A 19,546-nucleotide genomic window follows, 5' to 3' on the forward strand; every position below is an offset into this window, starting at 1 on the left:
TTATTATTCTTCAATGCTTTCTTCCCACAGAAGGAATTGATTTTAATCAATTAAGGCCTTTCTATTTCCCATGTAACCCTTAATATTTCCAATGATAGAATGGATGTTAATTATCACGAATACCCTTTTTCTTTTCTTTTCTTTTCTTTTCTTTTCTTTTCTTTTGCAACAATTGTCATTTCTGGATATCATGGCCGGAAATGAATTTTGTAGAGTTTGTCTGGTCCTTCCAGGTTCTCTTGCTGCAAAGAACAAAACCAACAGTGGGGTTTAGTTTTTTCTTTTCTTTTTGGTAACTAGCCACTATTATGCAGAAGATTTACACCAATTTCTACCGTTGTATATTCAGTGTAACACGTGAGTAGGAATCAAGATTTCTCATTTGTTATTCCGGAAGTCTGAAAATACCGGAGAAAAATACAGTAGGATCTGCATCTTCTGATAAAAATCTAAAATTTGAACAATCAATCAAGCCAGGCTCACTGCTGCAATTTGCATGTTAGATGTAAGAGCAGCTAGTGCCATGACCACAACATATATGTCTTGAATATTTTCCAACTTGCCAACATGTACAATAAGTGAAGTGATAAGGTTTCAACCCATGCATGCATATGCTCCGAAAATCTGCAGAATAATGTCTAGCTTCAAAAAGAAAAGAAAAAGGGTACTTGTGGTTTCTTTTACTCATTTTTTCTGACATGGTGCGATGGTGCGCTTGGTGCCTTAAGGTCAAAGAGAAACTTGCCATCACCGATAATTCTTCACTCCACTACACAAAGGGAGACAAAACCCCTCCTTATGTCCATACAATCACTGCATTGCCATTACCAAACATCCACTAGTTAGGAGAGAACTCTCTGAGTTATAAGGCTCCATATGCAGTACTATTCTAAATATAGACCATCTGATCCATTTCTAGAATAGAAGAGCATATAGTACCGCCGAAACATATGACTTCATATAATACACACACCGTCATATGTTGTGGACTATAGAAGAATATCACAACATTTCCACTACCAAAGAGGCAACATAGTATTAAATAAAAATGACTGATTATTGAAACTTTTGTTTCCTAATTTATCAAAACTACGTTATTCAAAAATTATGGAACCATTTTTATTGAATTGTTAACTGATTCTATTAATGACTTAAATTTGTCATTACTTACTATCTAATTTTTAATTTATTAAATTTTTAAATTTAAGTTGACCAAAATTAATGGTACTATTTTTATTAATCCATAGAATTGTTTTAAAAATTATAATCATTTTTATATGATTTTTTAAATCTTCAAGTATTTGAACTTTATCCATTTATTTAATTTATGTTTTAATAAGACCAAACGAACTGTGGACTGTTTCGGCTCATCCGGCCCATTTGGGCTTGGTCCAAAAGGCCCATCAGAGGCGGTCTAGAAGCTGGCCCCTCCTCTCTATCACACCCATAGTTTAAAAAAGGAACCGGCTATCGAATCAGTGAGACTGCTGGTTCAAATCTTTACTGGTCAGACCAACGGTTAATCGGTTCATTTGCGACAAAAAAAGGGTAATATTTAAGGTATTTTTTCAAAGTTTTGACCTCAAATCAAATTAATACTCATAATATTGAATGTAAACCATTAATAAAATCACAAAGTTCAAATGCACCTTTAGTGTGCCTTACATCAAGGTTAGATGTTCGATTCCTTGTTTATGCACCTTTTTAAAAATATTTTTCTTGTTTTTACTAAAAGACCGGTACACCTTAAAAAGCAGACAAGGTGCCGTTCTCGGTTTTTCCGGTCAGACCGGCGGTCTGGTTCAAACCTGGCCAAATGGGCCGGCCTGGCCTGGCACGACCCACCCAGAGTTAAACGGGCTAAGCATGGCACAACCCTACCAGGCATGGCTAGTATACAGGACGTGCGGGGGCTGTACGCGTACGCGGGTCCAGGCACGACACAACCTGCCTCACGGGCCGGCACGCCGGCCCACCTATTATTCAGCCTATTGGGCTGGCCCATTGGCATGTCAAAATAAAATAAAAAATAAAAAGGGCCGTGCCAAGCCTGCACGGCCCTAGGTGGGCTATGGGCCAGGCACAACCCGATTAACCATGCATTGGGCCGGGCATGCGTGCTAACGGGCCAGCCCGCCTGGCACGACCCAGTTGGCCAGGTATGGTCCTGTCCGATTAGTTTTTTTTAATACTACTAGTAATGTTGCATCGTGCAAACGCACATCTAGATTGTCATCAATTAATTATTAAGATAATAAAATTACGCATGCAATGGGTGTATTGACTAATATAAATATAAACACATTACAAGCCACTTAATGATAGATACAAATGAAAAGAATCAATATCTTTTTATAGTGTCATTAGGAAATATGGCATTTAACGACCCTGTACAACTTTACTGAGATTATAAATCACAAGGAATTAATAAATGGAGCAAACAATCAATCTCACAGTAACAAGCATCATGGATCAAGAAGCTTCTCATAGTGAGACTATCATGTCCAATAACTCATGGATAGCCTAGATCCTTAAGCTAGGAGAAAATAATATAAGTGGACCAAAATGAAAAGATCTCCACATGTGGAAGCATGACACATCTAGAAAAATGGGAGACGTAAATCTGCAAAAGAAAACATTAACAAACAGATAAGATTGTAAGAAGAACATCATAAGTACTTCCTCCGTTCGAATGTTATTACATCCAATATACGATTATATCGGTTGTAATAACATTTTATATTATGGGAGAGAGGGATTAGTAAGTTTCATGATATTGTGCCAAGACAGGTTTCTACATCACCAATCCATCCACACTTCCAAACAAATCCAACAAGAGCACCAGACCAATTCACTTTCTTAGAGTGAATGAATTGTGGTTCTACCATAATTTCTAGTGGTTCACAATCCATCCACACATTTCTATTCCAAATAGATGTATTTCTACCCGCAAAAAAAGATGCATTTCTAACAAATACACGGTTACAAATGGGATTCCTCATGCACTCAAATTTATTTTACGGTTACGAAACAAAATATGATCTCTGAAAAATCACCCTCTAATTATGGAGTGAAACCAAAATTTATTCCACATAATATTATGAGAAAATGCTTTAAGTCCATAGAGCGCTTCTGAAGGAAAAAATATCTTATTTTCATTATACGGTTTGAACCACAAGTGGATTCGGAAAGTAATATTTTCAAGCTAAGAATCACCTCATCGCTAAATTATGCTGATATTACTAACAAATTAATCCATGTAGCTTGATTTACCTCTTAGAAACATGGGAGGGGAACCATCACTCTTTTTTGGCAGAGTTTCAGTATCTGTACTACTATTAAAAGAGCAAACATGAGTTCCTTAGAGACACACCACAAACTGTACACGGGATTATCTGAGACGTTCGATCAATCTAACTAAAATATATCTAACAGTTCATATTAGATCAAAGGTCTGCCCCGTAAATAGACGATCCAGATTAAATGTTCTGCCGAAGCAGACTGCCCCGCCCCCACGCATCCCTTCATCCTCAATTAAGGGGATTATTATCCCGTAATTTTCTCTGCCCAGTGCCCACAAAGCTTTGCCTCTCCTTCTCTGCTATCCTAATACCGTAATTTTCTCACAGATGCGAGCGCGGATAGCTGCCGCCGCCCACCGCTCCTCTACTTCCCATGGGCCCGAGCAAACGTAGCCAACCACCCGAGGCAACCGGAGCGGCGAGTGGCGGAGGAAGGGAGAGAACGGCGGGGGAATAGGGTGATGGCGTGGGCAGCGGCGGGGGTGGAGACGATGCGGGCGACGCACATCCTGATCAGGCACGAGTAGTCCCGGCGCGAGGCATCCTGGAAGGACCCCGAGGGCGGGTCATTTCCACCACTACGCGCGCCGATTCTGTCCCGCGCCTTGGCGAGCTCCACGACCAGATCCTCGCCGTCTACGCCTCCTTCCCCGACCTTGCCGCACAACACTCCGCCCGCCTGCCCACCGCTGGACTCCGCCAAAGGGCCGACCATGCAATGGCAGATTCAGGATTGGTTGGCGATGGTTAAGATCAACCCGTGTGGTCAACATTATTGGTACGATTCCTGTTTTACTTCCTTTGGGTGGTTAATTCTGTTAAACATTGTATAGTTGTGGCGTGTGTGTTGTAATCTTGTTAGGATAGGTTAAGTATTGAGATAAGATCCTAGTAGTTAGTTTAAAGCGATCTATCTCTACCTAACCTAAACCCTAACTTAACATGTACTCCTATCGCCGCCGCACCCTGATTATATTAACATGCAGCGCTCCCCTGCAGATGCATGCGCTTTAGCACCTCTTTCTACATGGTATACAGAGCCTAATTCTTCCATACGTCTAGATCATGTCTTCCTCCTCTTCCTCCCACGCCATGGCCATGCCCTCCCTCGCCTCCCTCGGCCACACCATCACCGAAAAGCTTACCCTCGAAAATTTTCTGGTGTGGAAGGCTCAAGTGCTCCCGCATGTCAAGGCCGCGGCGATGACGGGCTACCTTGACGGCTCGATCAAGGAGCCCGCCGCTGTCATCATCACCGAGAAGGACAACACTGGGAAGAAGGAGATCACCGAGGCGCCCAACCCAGAACACGTGATCTGGGTCACTCAAGATCAGCAGGTGCTTACCTTCTTGCTCGCCTCTCTATCCCGCGAGGTTTTGATGCAGGTGTCCAACCACACCACCGCCTCAGGAGTCTGGCAAGCCCTGGTGGAAAGCTTTTCTGCCCAGTCCCGAGCGCGCCAGATACAACTCCGTTCTGCGATCGGGAACGCACGCAAGGGCGACCTCTCCGCTGCCGCCTACTTCACCAAGATGAAGGGGCTCGCCGACGAGCTCGCTGCTGCAGGAAAACCGCTTGATGAAGACGACATCGTTTCGCACATCGTGGAGGGTCTCATGCATGAGCCCGACTACAGCGGCTTCGTCACCGCCATCTCCACGCGCGCCATCACCGATCAACCGATCGGCCTCAGCGAGCTCTTCTCACTACTGCTCGCCGCTGAGTCTCGAATCGCCGCCCAGCACGCCGCCTACACGGCCCATCACTCTGTTAACCTCGCCGCCAAGGGTGGTCGAGGTGGCTACGGCGGCGGACGCGGCGGTCAGGGTGGTGGACGCGGCGGCTACAACAGGGGCAACTACAACGACAACTCGGGCGGCGATACGCCGCGCCAGCAAGGTGGTGACCGCGGTGAGCGCGGTGACCGCGAGCGCTGCCAAATCTGCAAGGAGGACGGCCATGCTGCGTGGCGCTACAAGAAACGCTACGACAAAGGCTACAACAACAACGTACGCAACCCCGCAGGTGGCGGCGGACGCGGCGGCGATGGGCACGGTGGCGGCGGCAGCAGCGGCAATTCTCGCTCCGCCAACTCCGCCCACTCCTATGGTGTAGATACTAATTGGTATCTTGACACCGGTGCCATTGATCACGTCACCGGGGAGTTGGAAAAACTAGCTGTTCGAGATCGCTACATCGGCACCGACCAAATCCACACAGCAAGTGGGCAAGGTATGGACATAGAACACATTGGTCATTCGGTATTATCCACTCCCTCCGGTTCCCTACAGTTAAACAACATACTTCATGCTCCTAGTGCCGACCAGAGCCTACTTTCAGCTTATAATCTTATGCGAGATAATGATGTGTTCATTAAACTTCACCCTGATTTCTTTCTTGTCAAGGATCAGGCTACCCGGAGAACTATCCTTCAAAACAAGAGTAGGTGGGGGTTGTTCCCCGTGACCGGACGACAGAGTGCTCCCCAACGCCAAGTCCTTGCTGCCATCAAACCATCTACGTCTCGATGGCATAAACGCCTAGGGAACCTAACTCTTCCGGTAGTTCAAAAGATTCTTCGCGACTTCAATCTTCCTGTTTCAAATAAACAAGATCACCTCCTAGTGTGTGATGCATGTCAACTGGCCAAGAGCCATCAGTTACCTTATTCTCGTTCAACTAGTGAGTCCACAGCTCCTTTACAGCTTATTTTTTCAGATGTTTGGGGTCCTGGACCCGTCTCTGTAGGAAGACAGAAATACTATGTCAGTTTTATTGATGATTTCAGCAAGTTTAGCTGGATATATTTGCTCAAAAATAAATCTGATGTCTTTGAAAAATTCCGTCTTTTCCAAGCTCATGTTGAACGTCTGTTTGATCGTAAGATCATTGCCATGCAAACCGATTGGGGTGGGGAGTACCAATGGTTGAACTCCTTTTTTGAATGCATTGGCATCACACACCACGTTTCTTGCCCACATGCTCATCAACAGAACGGCTCCGCAGAGCGGAAACATAGACACATCATAGAAGTCGGCCTTTCTTTGCTTGCTCATGCATTTATGCCACTCAAGTTTTGGGACCAAGCGTTCCTCACTGCGGTCTACCTTATAAATCGCATCCCAAGTAGAGTTATCAAGAACCAAACTCCTCTAGAACGACTATTTGGCACCAAGCCCAACTACTCCTTCCTTCGTATCTTTGGGTGTGCCGTTTGGCCAAACTTGCGCCCTTTCAACAAGCATAAGCTTGAGTTTAGATCCAAATAATGTGCCTTCCTAGGGTATAGTACTCTCCATAAGGGCTACAAGTGTCTTGATATCTCCTCCGGTCGTGTTTATGTTTCACGTGACCTTGTCTTTGATGAGCAAATCTTTCCCTTTGCAAGTCTCCACTCCAACGCCGGCGCCCAACTCCGCAAAGAATTGCTTCTTCTACCCTCTCATCTCCTGCCATCTCCTAACTTTGCTCACGGGGGAGCTGGTTTTGCTGCTGACAATGTGTCCGTGTCTAATGCTAATGCCCATGCTGAAAGTGTGCAGGAAACAGGCCAGCCAAACGGTGAAGATTTTGGTGAAAATTCCTATGATTTTATGCAGGAAAATGAAAATTTTCATGCAGCCACAGAGGATCCCTCGGTGGCCTCGGGATCAGCCGCGCCAGGTGAATCGGCCGCGGGATCGGAGCCTGCAGCAGCCATAGGCGAATCCACTGCGGGATCAGCGCCTGTCGTGCCAGGCGAATCCACGCCGGATTCCGCATCCACTAGCGGGCGCCCTGATTCGCTGCCTCCACGTGGGCCTGCGTTGGATGGCGTGCGGTCCCCGGCGGACCGACCAGGCGTGGCCCCCGTGCCTCCCACGAGGCGGGGCATGTGGCTCCCGGCGCTGCCCACAAGGCGGGCCATGGCGCGGCGCGGTTCCCTTCCACTCCCGTGGCCAACTCCGAACTGCCAAGTGGCAGTGTGCCCTTGGCTGCCGCACCAGATCCTCCTGGTTCGCTGCAAACAGAGGATTTGGGATCTTCTGCTGCTGTGTCTGCGTCTGACTCTGCTGTTTCCTCTACACAAAATCGCCTCCAACTACAGCAAGCTCGACTAGCTCCACCTTCTCCTGCCCGATCGCATACTTGGTCCCAGAGTGGTATTGCGAAACCCAAGGTATATAACGATGGTTGTGTTCGTTGGGGCTCTTTCTGTGCCACAGGTGAACCGAAGAACCTTCATGATGCTCTTGATGACCCCAAGTGGAAGCAGGCCATGGATGAAGAATTTTTAGCTCTTGTAGCAAACAAGACATGGCACTTGGTGGCTCCGGTCAAAGGGAGAAACGTGATTGACTGCAAATGGGTGTACAAGGTAAAACGCAAATCTGATGGCACGATAGACAGGTATAAGGCACGTCTTGTAGCCAAAGGATTTAAGCAAAGGTATGGCATTGATTATGAGGATACCTTTAGCCCTGTGGTAAAAGCTGCTACTATTCGCTTGATCCTTTCTGTTGCAATATCTAGCAATTGGTGCATACGACAACTAGACGTAAAGAACACGTTTTTGCATGGTGTTCTGGAAGAAGAAGTATATATGAAGCAGCCTCCTGGGTATGAAAGTTCAGCTTTACCACGACATGTTTGCAAGCTTGATAAAGCAATCTATGGTCTGAAACAAGCACCTAGAGCGTGGTATTATCGTTTGTACTCCAAGTTACAGTCCCTTGGTTTTGCTGCATCCAAAGGAGATACCTCATTGTTCTTTTATCATCGGCATGGAGTCACTATCTTTATGCTTATTTATGTTGATGATATTATCGTCACCAGCTCCTCCTCTCGAGCAGTTGAAGCTCTCCTTCAGGATCTTTGCATGGATTTTGCGCTCAAGGATTTGGGTGACCTTCATTTTTTCCTTGGCATTGAGGTAAAACGTGTGGGCAGTGGCATCCTTTTATCTCAAGAAAAATATGTGCATGACATCCTTGAGCGAGTGGGCATGAAAGGCTGTAAACCTTATCCAACTCCACTGTCTACATCAGAAAAGTTGTCTCTCCATGATGGACAGGCGCTTGGGGCTGAAGACTCAACCAGGTACAGAAGTGTTGTAGGAGCATTGCAGTATTTGACTTTAACCAGACCAGACATCTGTTTTTCAGTAAGCAAGGTTTGTCAGTTCTTGCATGCACCTACCAGTACTCATTGGACAGCAGTTAAGCGAATACTTTGTTACCTCCAAGCAACTAAGAGTCATGGTCTCAAACTTGCTAAGTCAGATTCCACACTCGTCAGTGCTTTCTCAGATGCAGACTGCGCAGGTTGTCCTGATGATCGGCGATCCACTGGAGGCTTTGCGGTTTTCTTTGGAGGTAACCTGATTTCTTGGAGTGCACGCAAACAAGCTACTGTGTCACGGTCAAGTACAGAAGCTGAGTATAAGGCCCTAGCAAATGCTACTGCTGAAATCATTTGGGTGTAGAATTTACTGACAGAGTTGGGTATTCGTCATTCACCTGCAGCTTCTCTTTGGTGTGACAACCTTGGATCTACCTATCTCTCTGCCAATCCTGTTTTTCATGCAAGGACAAAGCATATTGAGATCGATTATCACTTTGTCCGTGAGAGAGTTGCAAACAAGCTTTTAAACATTCGGTTTGTGCCTACTGGTGATCAAGTGGCAGATGGCTTTACCAAGCCATTATCATTGTGGCAGCTGGAGGTCTTTCGACACAATCTCAACTTGGATAGTTGTGATTGAGGGGGAGTGTTAAACATTGTATAGTTGTGGCGTGTGTGTTGTAATCTTGTTAGGATAGGTTAGGTATTGAGATAAGATCCTAGTAGTTAGTTTAAAGCGATCTATCTCTACCTAACCTAAACCCTAACTTAACCTGTACTCCTATCGCCGCCACACCCTGATTATATTAACATGCAGCGCGCCCCTGCAGATGCATGCGCTTCAGCACCTCTTTCTACAAATTCCATGGCCATGTTGTTAACCAGTAGAAAGATACATTCGAAAAAATGAACTGGATAGAAATATGTTCTTGTGGAAGTCATGGTCATGAAAGTTTTGTTCCACCCATCCTCTTGTATTTGTAGGCCTATTTATGAATCAATTTATACTATAGGCCTAGATCCATCTTACTTCATAACAAATATTTTTGATTGGTCGGTGGGATATGATTTTGTGAAATTACTTCCATACGAACATTGAGAAATATCTTAATTCTCGCTTATACTGCTCTCGACTCCCATTGGATTGCAGTATTTACCATTTTTGTTATATTACACGAACCTCTTTTATTTGTTAAAGTTGGGTCCTCATACGCCACTATATATTGTATGGAATTAGTTCGATGGAAATGTGTTGGGGAACGTAGTAATTTCAAAAATTTTCCTACGCACACGCAAGATCATGGTGATGCACAACAACGAGAGGGGAGAGTGTTGTCTACGTACCCTCGTAGACCGGAAGCGTTATAACAACGCGGTTGATGTAGTCGTACGTCTTCACGGCCCGACCGATCAAGAACCGAAACTACGGCACCTCCGAGTTTTTGCACACGTTCAACTCGATGACGATCCCCGGACTCCGATCCAACAAAGTGTCGGGGATGAGTTCCGTCAGCACGACGGCGTGGTGACGATCTTGATGTTCTACCGTCGCAGGGCTTCGCCTAAGCACCGCTACAATATTATCGAGGATTATGGTGGAGGGGGGCACCGCACATGGCTAAGAGATCAATGATCAATTGTTGTGTCTCTGGGGTCCCCCTGCCCCCGTATATAAAGGAGTGGAGGAGGGGGCCGACCAAGGAGGGTGGCGCGCCCAAGGGGGGGAGTCCAACTCCCACCGGGAGTAGGACTCCCCCTTTTCCTATTAGGAGTAGGAGAGGGAAGAAAGAGGAAGGAGGGAGGAAGGAAAGGGGGGCCCGGCCCCCTTCCCAATTCGGATTGGGCTTGGGGGGGGGGGCGCCCCCTCCCTTGCTCCTTTCCCCTCCTTTCCACTAAGGCCCATATACCTCCCGAGGGGTTCCGATAACCTCTCGGTGATCCGGTATTGTCCCAATCTTACCCGGAACCTTTCCGGTGTCCAAATATAGTCGTCCAATATATCGATCTTTATGTCTCGACCATTTCGAGACTCCTCGTCAAGTCCGTGATCACATCCAGGACTCCGAACAACCTTCGGTACATCAAAATATATAAACTCATAATGAAACAGTCATCGTAACGTTAAGCGTGCGGACCCTACGGGTTCGAGAACAATGTAGACATGACCGAGACACGTCTCCGATCAATAACCAATAGCGGAACCTGGATGCTCATATTGGCTCCTACATATTCTACGAAGATCTTTATGTTGGGGAACGTTGCAGAAAACAAAAATTTTCCTATGGTTTCACCAAGATCCATCTAGGAGTTCATCTAGCAACGAGTGATCGGATTGCATCTACATACCTTTGTAGATCACGCGCGGAAGCGTTCAAAGAACGGGGATGAGGAAGGCGTACTCGACGTGATCCAAATCACTGGAGATCCTAGCGCCGAATGGACGGCACCTCCGCGTTCAACACACGTACGGTCAGCGTAACGTCTCCTTCTTCTTGATCCAGCAAGGGGGAAGGAGAGGTTGAGGAAGATGACTCCAACAGCAGCACGACGACGTGGTGGTGGTGGAGCTGCAGTACTCCGGCAGGGCTTCGCCAAGCACTATGGAGGAGGAGGATGTGTTGGAGAGGGAGAGGGAGGCACCAAAGGCGTGGTGTGAGAGGCCCTCCTTCCCCTACTATGTATAGGGAGCCTAGGGGGGGGGGGCGCCGGCCCTAGGAGATCCAATCTCCTAGGGGGTGGCGGCCAAGGGAGGAATCCCTCCTCCCCAAGGCACCTAGGAGGTGCCTTCCCCCTTTGGGACTCTTCCCTTCCTTATCTCTTGGTGCACGGGCCTCTTGGGGCTGGTGCCCTTGGCCCATATAGGCCAAGGCGCACCCCCTACAGCCCATGTGGCCCCCCGGGGCAGGTGGCCCCACCCGGTGGATCCCCGGGACCCTTCCGGTGGTCCCGGTACAATACCGGTGACCCCGAAACTTGTCCCGATAGCCGAAATAGCACTTCCTATATATAATTCTTTACCTCCGGACCATTCCGGAACTCCTCGTGATGTCCGGGATCTCATACGGGACTCCGAACAACATTCGGGTTACTGCATATACATATCCCTACAACCCTAGCGTCACCGAACCTTAAGTGTGTAGACCCTACGGGTTCGGGAGACATGTAGACATGACCGAGATCGCTCTCCGGTCAATAACCAACAGCGGGATCTGGATACCCATGTTGGCTCCCACATGCTCCTCGATGATCTCATTGGATGAACCACGATGTCGAGGATTCAAGCAACCCCGTATACAATTCCCTTTGTCAATCGGTATGTTACTTGCCCGAGATCCGATCGTCGGTATCCCAATACCTCGTTCAATCTCGTTACCGGCAAGTCACTTTACTCGTACCGTAATGCATGATCCCGTGACCGAGTGGGCCCATTATGATGATGCATTATGATGATGCATTATCGAGTGGGCCCAGTGATACCTCTCCGTCGTACGGAGTGACAAATCCCAGTTTGATCCATGTCAACCCAACAGACACTTTCGGAGATACCCGTAGTATACCTTTATAGTCACTCAGTTACGTTGTGACGTTTGGCACACCCAAAGCACTCCTACGGTATCCGGGAGTTACACGATCTCATGGTCTAAGGAAAATAACTTGACATTGGAAAACTCTAGCAAACGAACTATACGATCTTATGCTATGTTTAGGATTGGGTCTTGTCCATCACATCATTCTCCTAATGATGTGATCTCGTTATCAATGACATCCAATGTCCATAGTCAGGAAACCATAACTATCTGTTGATCAACAAGCTAGTCAACTAGAGGCTTACTAGGGACATGTTGGTGTCTTTTATTCACACATGTATTACGATTTCCGGATAACACAATTATAGCATGAATAAAGAAAATTATCATGAACAAGGAAATATAATAATAATGCTTTTATTATTGCCTCTAGGGCATATTTCCAACATTCTCCCACTTGCACTAGAGTCAATAATCTAGTTACATTGTGATGAATCGAACACCCATGGAATTCTGGTGTTGATCATGTTTTTCTCTAGGGAGAGGTTTAGTCAACAGATCTGCTACATTCAGGTCCGTATGTACTTTACAAATATCTATGTCTCCATTTTGAACATTTTCACGAATGGAGTTGAAGCGACGCTTGATGTGCCTTGTCTTCTTGTGAAACCTGGGCTCCTTTGCAAGTGCAATAGCTCCAGTGTTGTCACAGAAGAGTTTGATTGGCCCCGACGCATTGGGTATGACTCCTAGGTCGGTGATGAACTCCTTCACCCAAATTGCTTCATGTGCTGCCTCCGAGGCTGCCATGTACTCCGCTTCACATGTAGATCCCGCCACGACGCTCTGCTTGCAACTGCACCAGCTTACTGCCCCACCATTCAAAATATACACGTATCCGGTTTGTGACTTTGAGTCATCCAAATCTGTGTCGAAGCTAGCGTCGACGTAAACCTTTACGACGAGCTCTTCATCACCTCCATAGACGAGAAACATTTCCTTAGTCCTTTTCAGGTACTTCAGGATATTCTTGACCACTGTCCAGTGTTCCTTGCCGGGATTACTTTGGTACCTTCCTACCAAACTTACAGCAAGGTTTACATCAGGTCTGGTACACAGCATGACATACATAATAGAACCTATGGCTGAGGCATAGGGGATGACACTCATCTCTTCTATATCTTCTGCCGTGGTCGGACATTGAGCTGAGCTCAATTTCACACCTTGCAACACAGGCAAGAACCCCTTCTTAGACTGATCCATATTGAACTTCTTCAATATCTTATCAAGGTATGTGCTTTGTGAAAGACCTATGAGGCGTCTTGATCTATCTCTGTAGATCTTGATGCCTAATATATAAGCAGCTTCTCCAAGGCCTTCATTGAAAAACTCTTATTCAAGTAGGCCTTAATGCTATCCAAAAGTTCTATATCATTTGCCATCAAAAGTATGTCATCTACATATAATATGAGAAATGCTACAGAGCTCCCACTCACTTTCTTGTAAACGCAGGCTTCTCCATAAGTCTGCGTAAACCCAAACGCTTTGATCATCTCATCAAAGCGAATGTTCCAACTCCGAGATGCTTGCACCAGCCCATAAATCGAGCGTTGGAGCTTGCACACCTTGTTAGCATTCTTAGGATCAACAAAACCTTCCGGCTGCATCATATACAATTCTTCCTTAAGGAAACCATTAAGGAATGCCGTTTTGACGTCCATTTGCCATATCTCATAATCATAGAATGCGGCAATTGCTAACATGATTCGGACGGACTTTAGCTTCGCTACCGGTGAGAAAGTCTCATCGTAGTCAACCCCTTGAACTTGTCGATAACCCTTAGCGACAAGCCGAGCTTTATAGATGGTCACATTACCATCCGCGTCTGTCTTCTTCTTAAAGATCCATTTATTTTCTATGGCTCGCCGCTCAACAGGCAAGTCAGTCAAAGTCCATACTTCATTTTCATACATGGATCCTATCTCGGATTTCATGGCTTCTAGCCATTTGTCAGAATCCGGGCCCGCCATCGCTTCTTCATAGTTCGAAGGTTCACCGTTGTCTAACAACATGATTTCCAAGACAGGGTTGCCGTACCACTCTGGTGCGGAACGTGTCCTTGTGGACCTACGGAGTTCAGTAGCAACTTGATCTGAAGTTTCATGATCATCATCATTAACTTCCTCTCTAGTCGGTGCAGGCACCTCAGGAACATTTTCTTGAGTTGTGCCATTTTCCGGTTCAAGAGGTAATACTTCATCAAGTTCTACTTTCCTCCCACTTACTTCTTTCGAGAGAAACTCCTTCTCTAGAAAGGATCCATTCTTGGCAACAAAGATCTTGCCTTCGGATCTGAGGTAGAAGGTATACCCAATAGTTTCTTTAGGGTATCCTATGAAGACGCATTTTTCCGACTTGGGTTCGAGCTTTTCAGGTTGAAGTTTCTTGACATAAGCATCGCATCCCCAAACTTTCAGAAACGACAGCTTAGGTTTCTTCCCAAACCATAATTCATAAGGTGTCGTCTCAACGGATTTCGATGGAGCCCTATTTAAAGTGAATGCGGCAGTCTCTAAAGCATAGCCCCAAAATGATAGCGGTAAATCGGTAAGAGACATCATAGATCGCACCATATCTAATAGAGTGCGATTACGACGTTCGGACACACCATTACGTTGAGGTGTTCCAGGCGGCGTGAGTTGTGAAACTATTCCACATTTTCTTAAGTGTGTGCCAAACTCGTGACTCAAGTATTCTCCTCCACGATCTGATCGCAGGAACTTGATTTTCCTGTCACGTTGATTTTCAACCTCACTCTAAAATTCCTTGAACTTTTCAAAGGTCTCAGACTTGTGTTTCATTAAATTGACATACCCATATCTACTCAAGTCATAAGTGAGGGTGAGAACATAACGATAGCCACCGCGAGCCTCAACACTCATTGGACCGCACACATCAGTATGTATGATTTCCAATAAGTTGGTTGCTCGCTCCATTGTTTCTGAGAATGGAGTCTTGGTCATTTTACCCATGAGGCATGGTTCGCACGTGTCAAATGATTCGTAATCAAGAGACTCTAAAAGTCCATCTGCATGGAGCTTCTTCATGCGTTTGACACCTATGTGACCAAGGCGGTAGTGCCACAAGTATGTGGGACTATCATTATCAATCTTACATCTTTTGGTACTCACACTATGAACATGTGTAGCATTACGCTCGAGATTCATTAAGAATAAACCATTCACCATCGGAGCATGACCATAAAACATATCTCTCATATAGATAGAACAACCATTATTCTCGGATTTAAATGAGTAGCCATCTCGTATTAAACGAGATCCTGATACAATGTTCATGCTCAAACTTGGCACTAAATAACAATTATTGAGGTTCAAAACTAATCCCGTAGGTAAATGTAGAGGTAGCGTGCCGACGGCGATCACATCGACCTTGGAACCATTCCCGACGCGCATCGTCACCTCGTCCTTCGCCAGTCTCCGCTTATTCCGCAGCTCCTGCTTTGAGTTACAAATGTGAGCAACTGCACCGGTATCAAATACCCAAGAGCTACTACGAGTACTGGTAAGGTACACATCAATTACATGTATATCACATATACCTTTCGTTTTGCCGGCCTTCTTGTCCACTAAGTATTTGGGGCAGTTCCGCTTCCAGTGACCACTTTCCTTGCAATAAAAGCACTCAGTCTCGAGCTTGGGTCCATTCTTTGGCTTCTTCCCGGCAGCTTGCTTGCCGGGCACGGCAACTCCCTTGCCATCTTTCTTGAAGGTTTTCTTACCCTTGCCTTTCTTGAACTTAGTGGTTTTATTCACCATCAACACTTGATGTTCCTTCTTGACTTCTACCTCTGCTGATTTCAGCATTGCAAATACTTCAGGAATGGTCTTTTCCATCCCCTGCATATTGAAGTTCATCACAAAGCTCTTGTAGCTCGGTGGAAGTGACTGAAGGATTCTGTCAATGACCGCGTCATCCGGGAGATTAACTCCCAGCTGAGTCAAGCGGTTATGCAACCCAGACATAGTGAGTATGTGCTCACTGACAGAACTGTTTTCCTCCATCTTACAGCTGAAGAACTTGTCAGAGACTTGATATCTCTCGACCCGGGCATGAGCTTGGAAAACCATTTTCAGCCCTTCGAACATCTCATATGCTCCGTGTCTCTCAAAACGCTTTTGGAGCCCCGGCTCTAAGCTGTAAAGCATGCCACACTGAACGAGGGAGTAGTCATCAGTACGTGCCTGCCAAGCGTTCATAACGTCTTGTTCTGCAGGGAGAATAGGTGCGTGACCTAGCGGTGCTTGTAGGACATAATCTTTCTTGGCAGCTATGAGGATGATCCTCAGGTTCCGGACCCAGTCCGTGTAGTTGCTGCCATTGTCTTTCAGCTTGGTTTTCTCTAGGAACGCGTTCAAATTGAGGACTACGTTGGCCATTTGATCTACAAGACATGTTGTAAAGATTTTAGACTAAGTTCATGATAATTAAGTTCATCTAATCAAATTATTCAATGAACTCCCACTTAGATAGACATCCCTCCTGTAATCTAAGTATAACATGATCCGAGTTAACTAGGCCGTGTCCGATCATCACGAGAGACGGACTAGTCAACATCGGTGAACATCTTCATGTTGATCGTATCTTCTATACGACTCATGCTCGACCTTTCGGTCTTCTGTGTTCCGAGGCCATGTCTGTACATGCTAGGCTCGTCAAGTCAACCTAAGTGTTTGCATGTGTAAATCTGTCTTACACCCGTTGTATGTGAACGTTGGAATCTATCACACCCGATCATCACGTGGTGCTTCGAAACAACGAACTGTCGCAACGGTGCACAGTTAGGGGGAACACTTTCTTGAAATTATTATGAGGGGTCATCTTATTTACTACCGTCGTTCTAAGCAAACAAGATGCAAAAACATGATAAACATCACATGTAATCAAATAATAACAGTGACATGATATGGCCAACATCACATAGCTCCTTCGATCTCCATCTTGGGGCTCCATGATCATCTTGTCACCGGCATGTCACCATGATCTCCATCATCATGATCTCCATCATCGTGTCTCCATGAAGTTGCTCGCCAACTATTACTTCTACTACTACGGCTAACGCGTTTAGCAATAAAGTAAAGTAATTTACATGGCGTTTCTCAATGACACGCATGTCATACAAAAATAAAGACAACTCCTATGGCTCCTACCGGTTGTCATACTCATTGACATGCAAGTCGTGATTCCTATTACAATAGCATGAACATCTCATACATCACATATATTTCATTCATCATTCATCACAACTTTGGCCATATCATATCACAAAGCACTTGCTGCAAAAACAAGTTAGACGTCCTCTAATTGTTGTTGCAAGTTTTACGTGGCTGAAATAGGATTCTAGCAAGAACGTTTTCTTACCTACGTTAAAGCCACAACGTGATCTGTCAACTTCTATTTACCCTTCATAAGGACCCTTTTCATCGAACCCGCTCCAACTAAAGTGGGAGAGACAGACACCCGCCAGCCACCTTATGCAACTTGTGCATGTTAGTCGGTGGAATCGGTCTCACGTAAGAGTACGTGTAAGGTTGGTCCGGGCCGCTTCATCCCACAATACCGTTGAAGCAAGATAAGACTAGTAGCGGCAAGAAAGTTGACAACATCAACGCCCACAACAAATTGTGTTCTACTCGTGCAAGAGAACTACGCATAGACCTAGCTCATGATGCCACTGTTGGGGAACGTTGCAGAAAACAAAAAATTTCCTACGGTTTCACCAAGATCCATCTAGGAGTTCATCTAGCAACGAGTGATCGGATTGCATCTACATACGTTTGTAGATCACGCGCGGAAGCGTTCAAAGAACGGGGATGAGGAAGGCGTACTCGACGTGATCCAAATCACCGGAGATCCTAGCGCCGAATGGACGGCACCTCCGCGTTCAACACACGTACGGTCAGCGTAACGTCTCCTTCTTCTTGATCCAACAAGGGGAAGGAGAGGTTGAGGAAGATGACTCCAACAGCAGCACGACGGCGTGGTGGTGGTGGAGCTGCAGTACTCCGGCAGGGCTTGGCCAAGCACTATGGAGGAGGAGGATGTGTTGGAGAGGGAGAGGGAGGCACCAAAGGCATGGTGTGAGAGGCCCTCCTTCCCCTACTATATATAGGGAGCCTAGGGGGGGGGGGGCGCTGGCCCTAGGAGATCCAATCTCCTAGGGGGGCGGCGGCCAAGGGAGGAATCCCTCCTCCCCAAGGCACCTAGGAGGTGCCTTCCCCCTTTGGGACCCTTCCCTTCCTTATCTCTTGGCGCATGGGCCTCTTGGGGCTGGTGCCCTTGGACCATATAGGCCAAGGCACACCCCCTACAGCCCATGTGGACCCCCGGGGCAGGTGGCCCCACCCGGTGGACCCCCGGGACCCTTCCGATGGTCCCGGTACAATACCGGTGACCCCGAAACTTGTCCCGATAGCCGAAATAGCACTTCCTATATATAATTCTTTACCTCCGGACCATTCCGGAACTCCTCGTGACGTCCGGAATCTCATCCGGGACTCCGAACAACATTTGGGTTACTGCATATACATATCCCTACAACCCTAGCGTCACCGAACCTTAAGTGTGTAGACCCTACGGGTTCGGGAGACATGTAGACATGACCGAGATCGCTCTCCGGTCAATAACCAACAGCGGGATCTGGATACCCATGTTGGCTCCCACATGCTCCTCGATGATCTCATCGGATGAACCAGGATGTCGAGGATTCAAGCAACCCCGTATACAATTCCCTTTGTCAATCGGTATGTTACTTGCCCGAGATCCGATCGTCGGTATCCGAATACCTCGTTCAATCTCGTTACCGGCAAGTCACTTTACTCGTACCGTAATGCATGATCCCGTGACCAGACACTTGGTCACTTTGAGCTCATTATGATGATGCATTACCGAGTGGGCCCAGTGATACCTCTCCGTCATACAGAGTGACAAATCCCAGTCTTGATCCATGTCAACCCAACAGACACTTTCGGAGATACCCGTAGTATACCTTTATAGTCACCCAGTTACGTTGTGACGTTTGGCACACCCAAAGTGTTGGGGAATGTAGTAATTTCAAAAATTTTCCTACGCACACGCAAGATCATGGTGATGCATAGCAACGAGAGGGAAGAGTGTTGTCTACGTACCCACGCAGACCGACTGCGGAAGCGTTGACACAACGTAGAGGAAGTAGTCGTACGTCTTCACGATCCAACCGATCAAGCACCGAAACTACGGCACCTCCGAGTTCGAGCACACGTTCAGCTCGATGACGATCCCCGGACTCCGATCCAGCAAAGTGTCAGGGAAGAGTTCCGTCAGCACGACGGCGTGGTGACGATCTTGATGTACTACAGCAGCAGGGCTTCGCCTAAACTCCGCTACAGTATTATCGAGGACTATGGTGGCTCGGGGCGCCGCACACGGCTAAGGAATAGATCACGTGGATCAACTTGTGTGTTCTAGGGTGCCTCTGCCTCAGTATATAAAGGACTAGAGGGGGGGAGGCTGGCCGGCCAAGGTGTGGCGCGCCAGGAGAGTTCTACTCCCTCTGG

This window comes from Triticum dicoccoides, chromosome 1A (genome assembly GCF_002162155.2).
Source record: "Triticum dicoccoides isolate Atlit2015 ecotype Zavitan chromosome 1A, WEW_v2.0, whole genome shotgun sequence".
Taxonomy (NCBI): Eukaryota; Viridiplantae; Streptophyta; class Magnoliopsida; order Poales; family Poaceae; genus Triticum; species Triticum dicoccoides.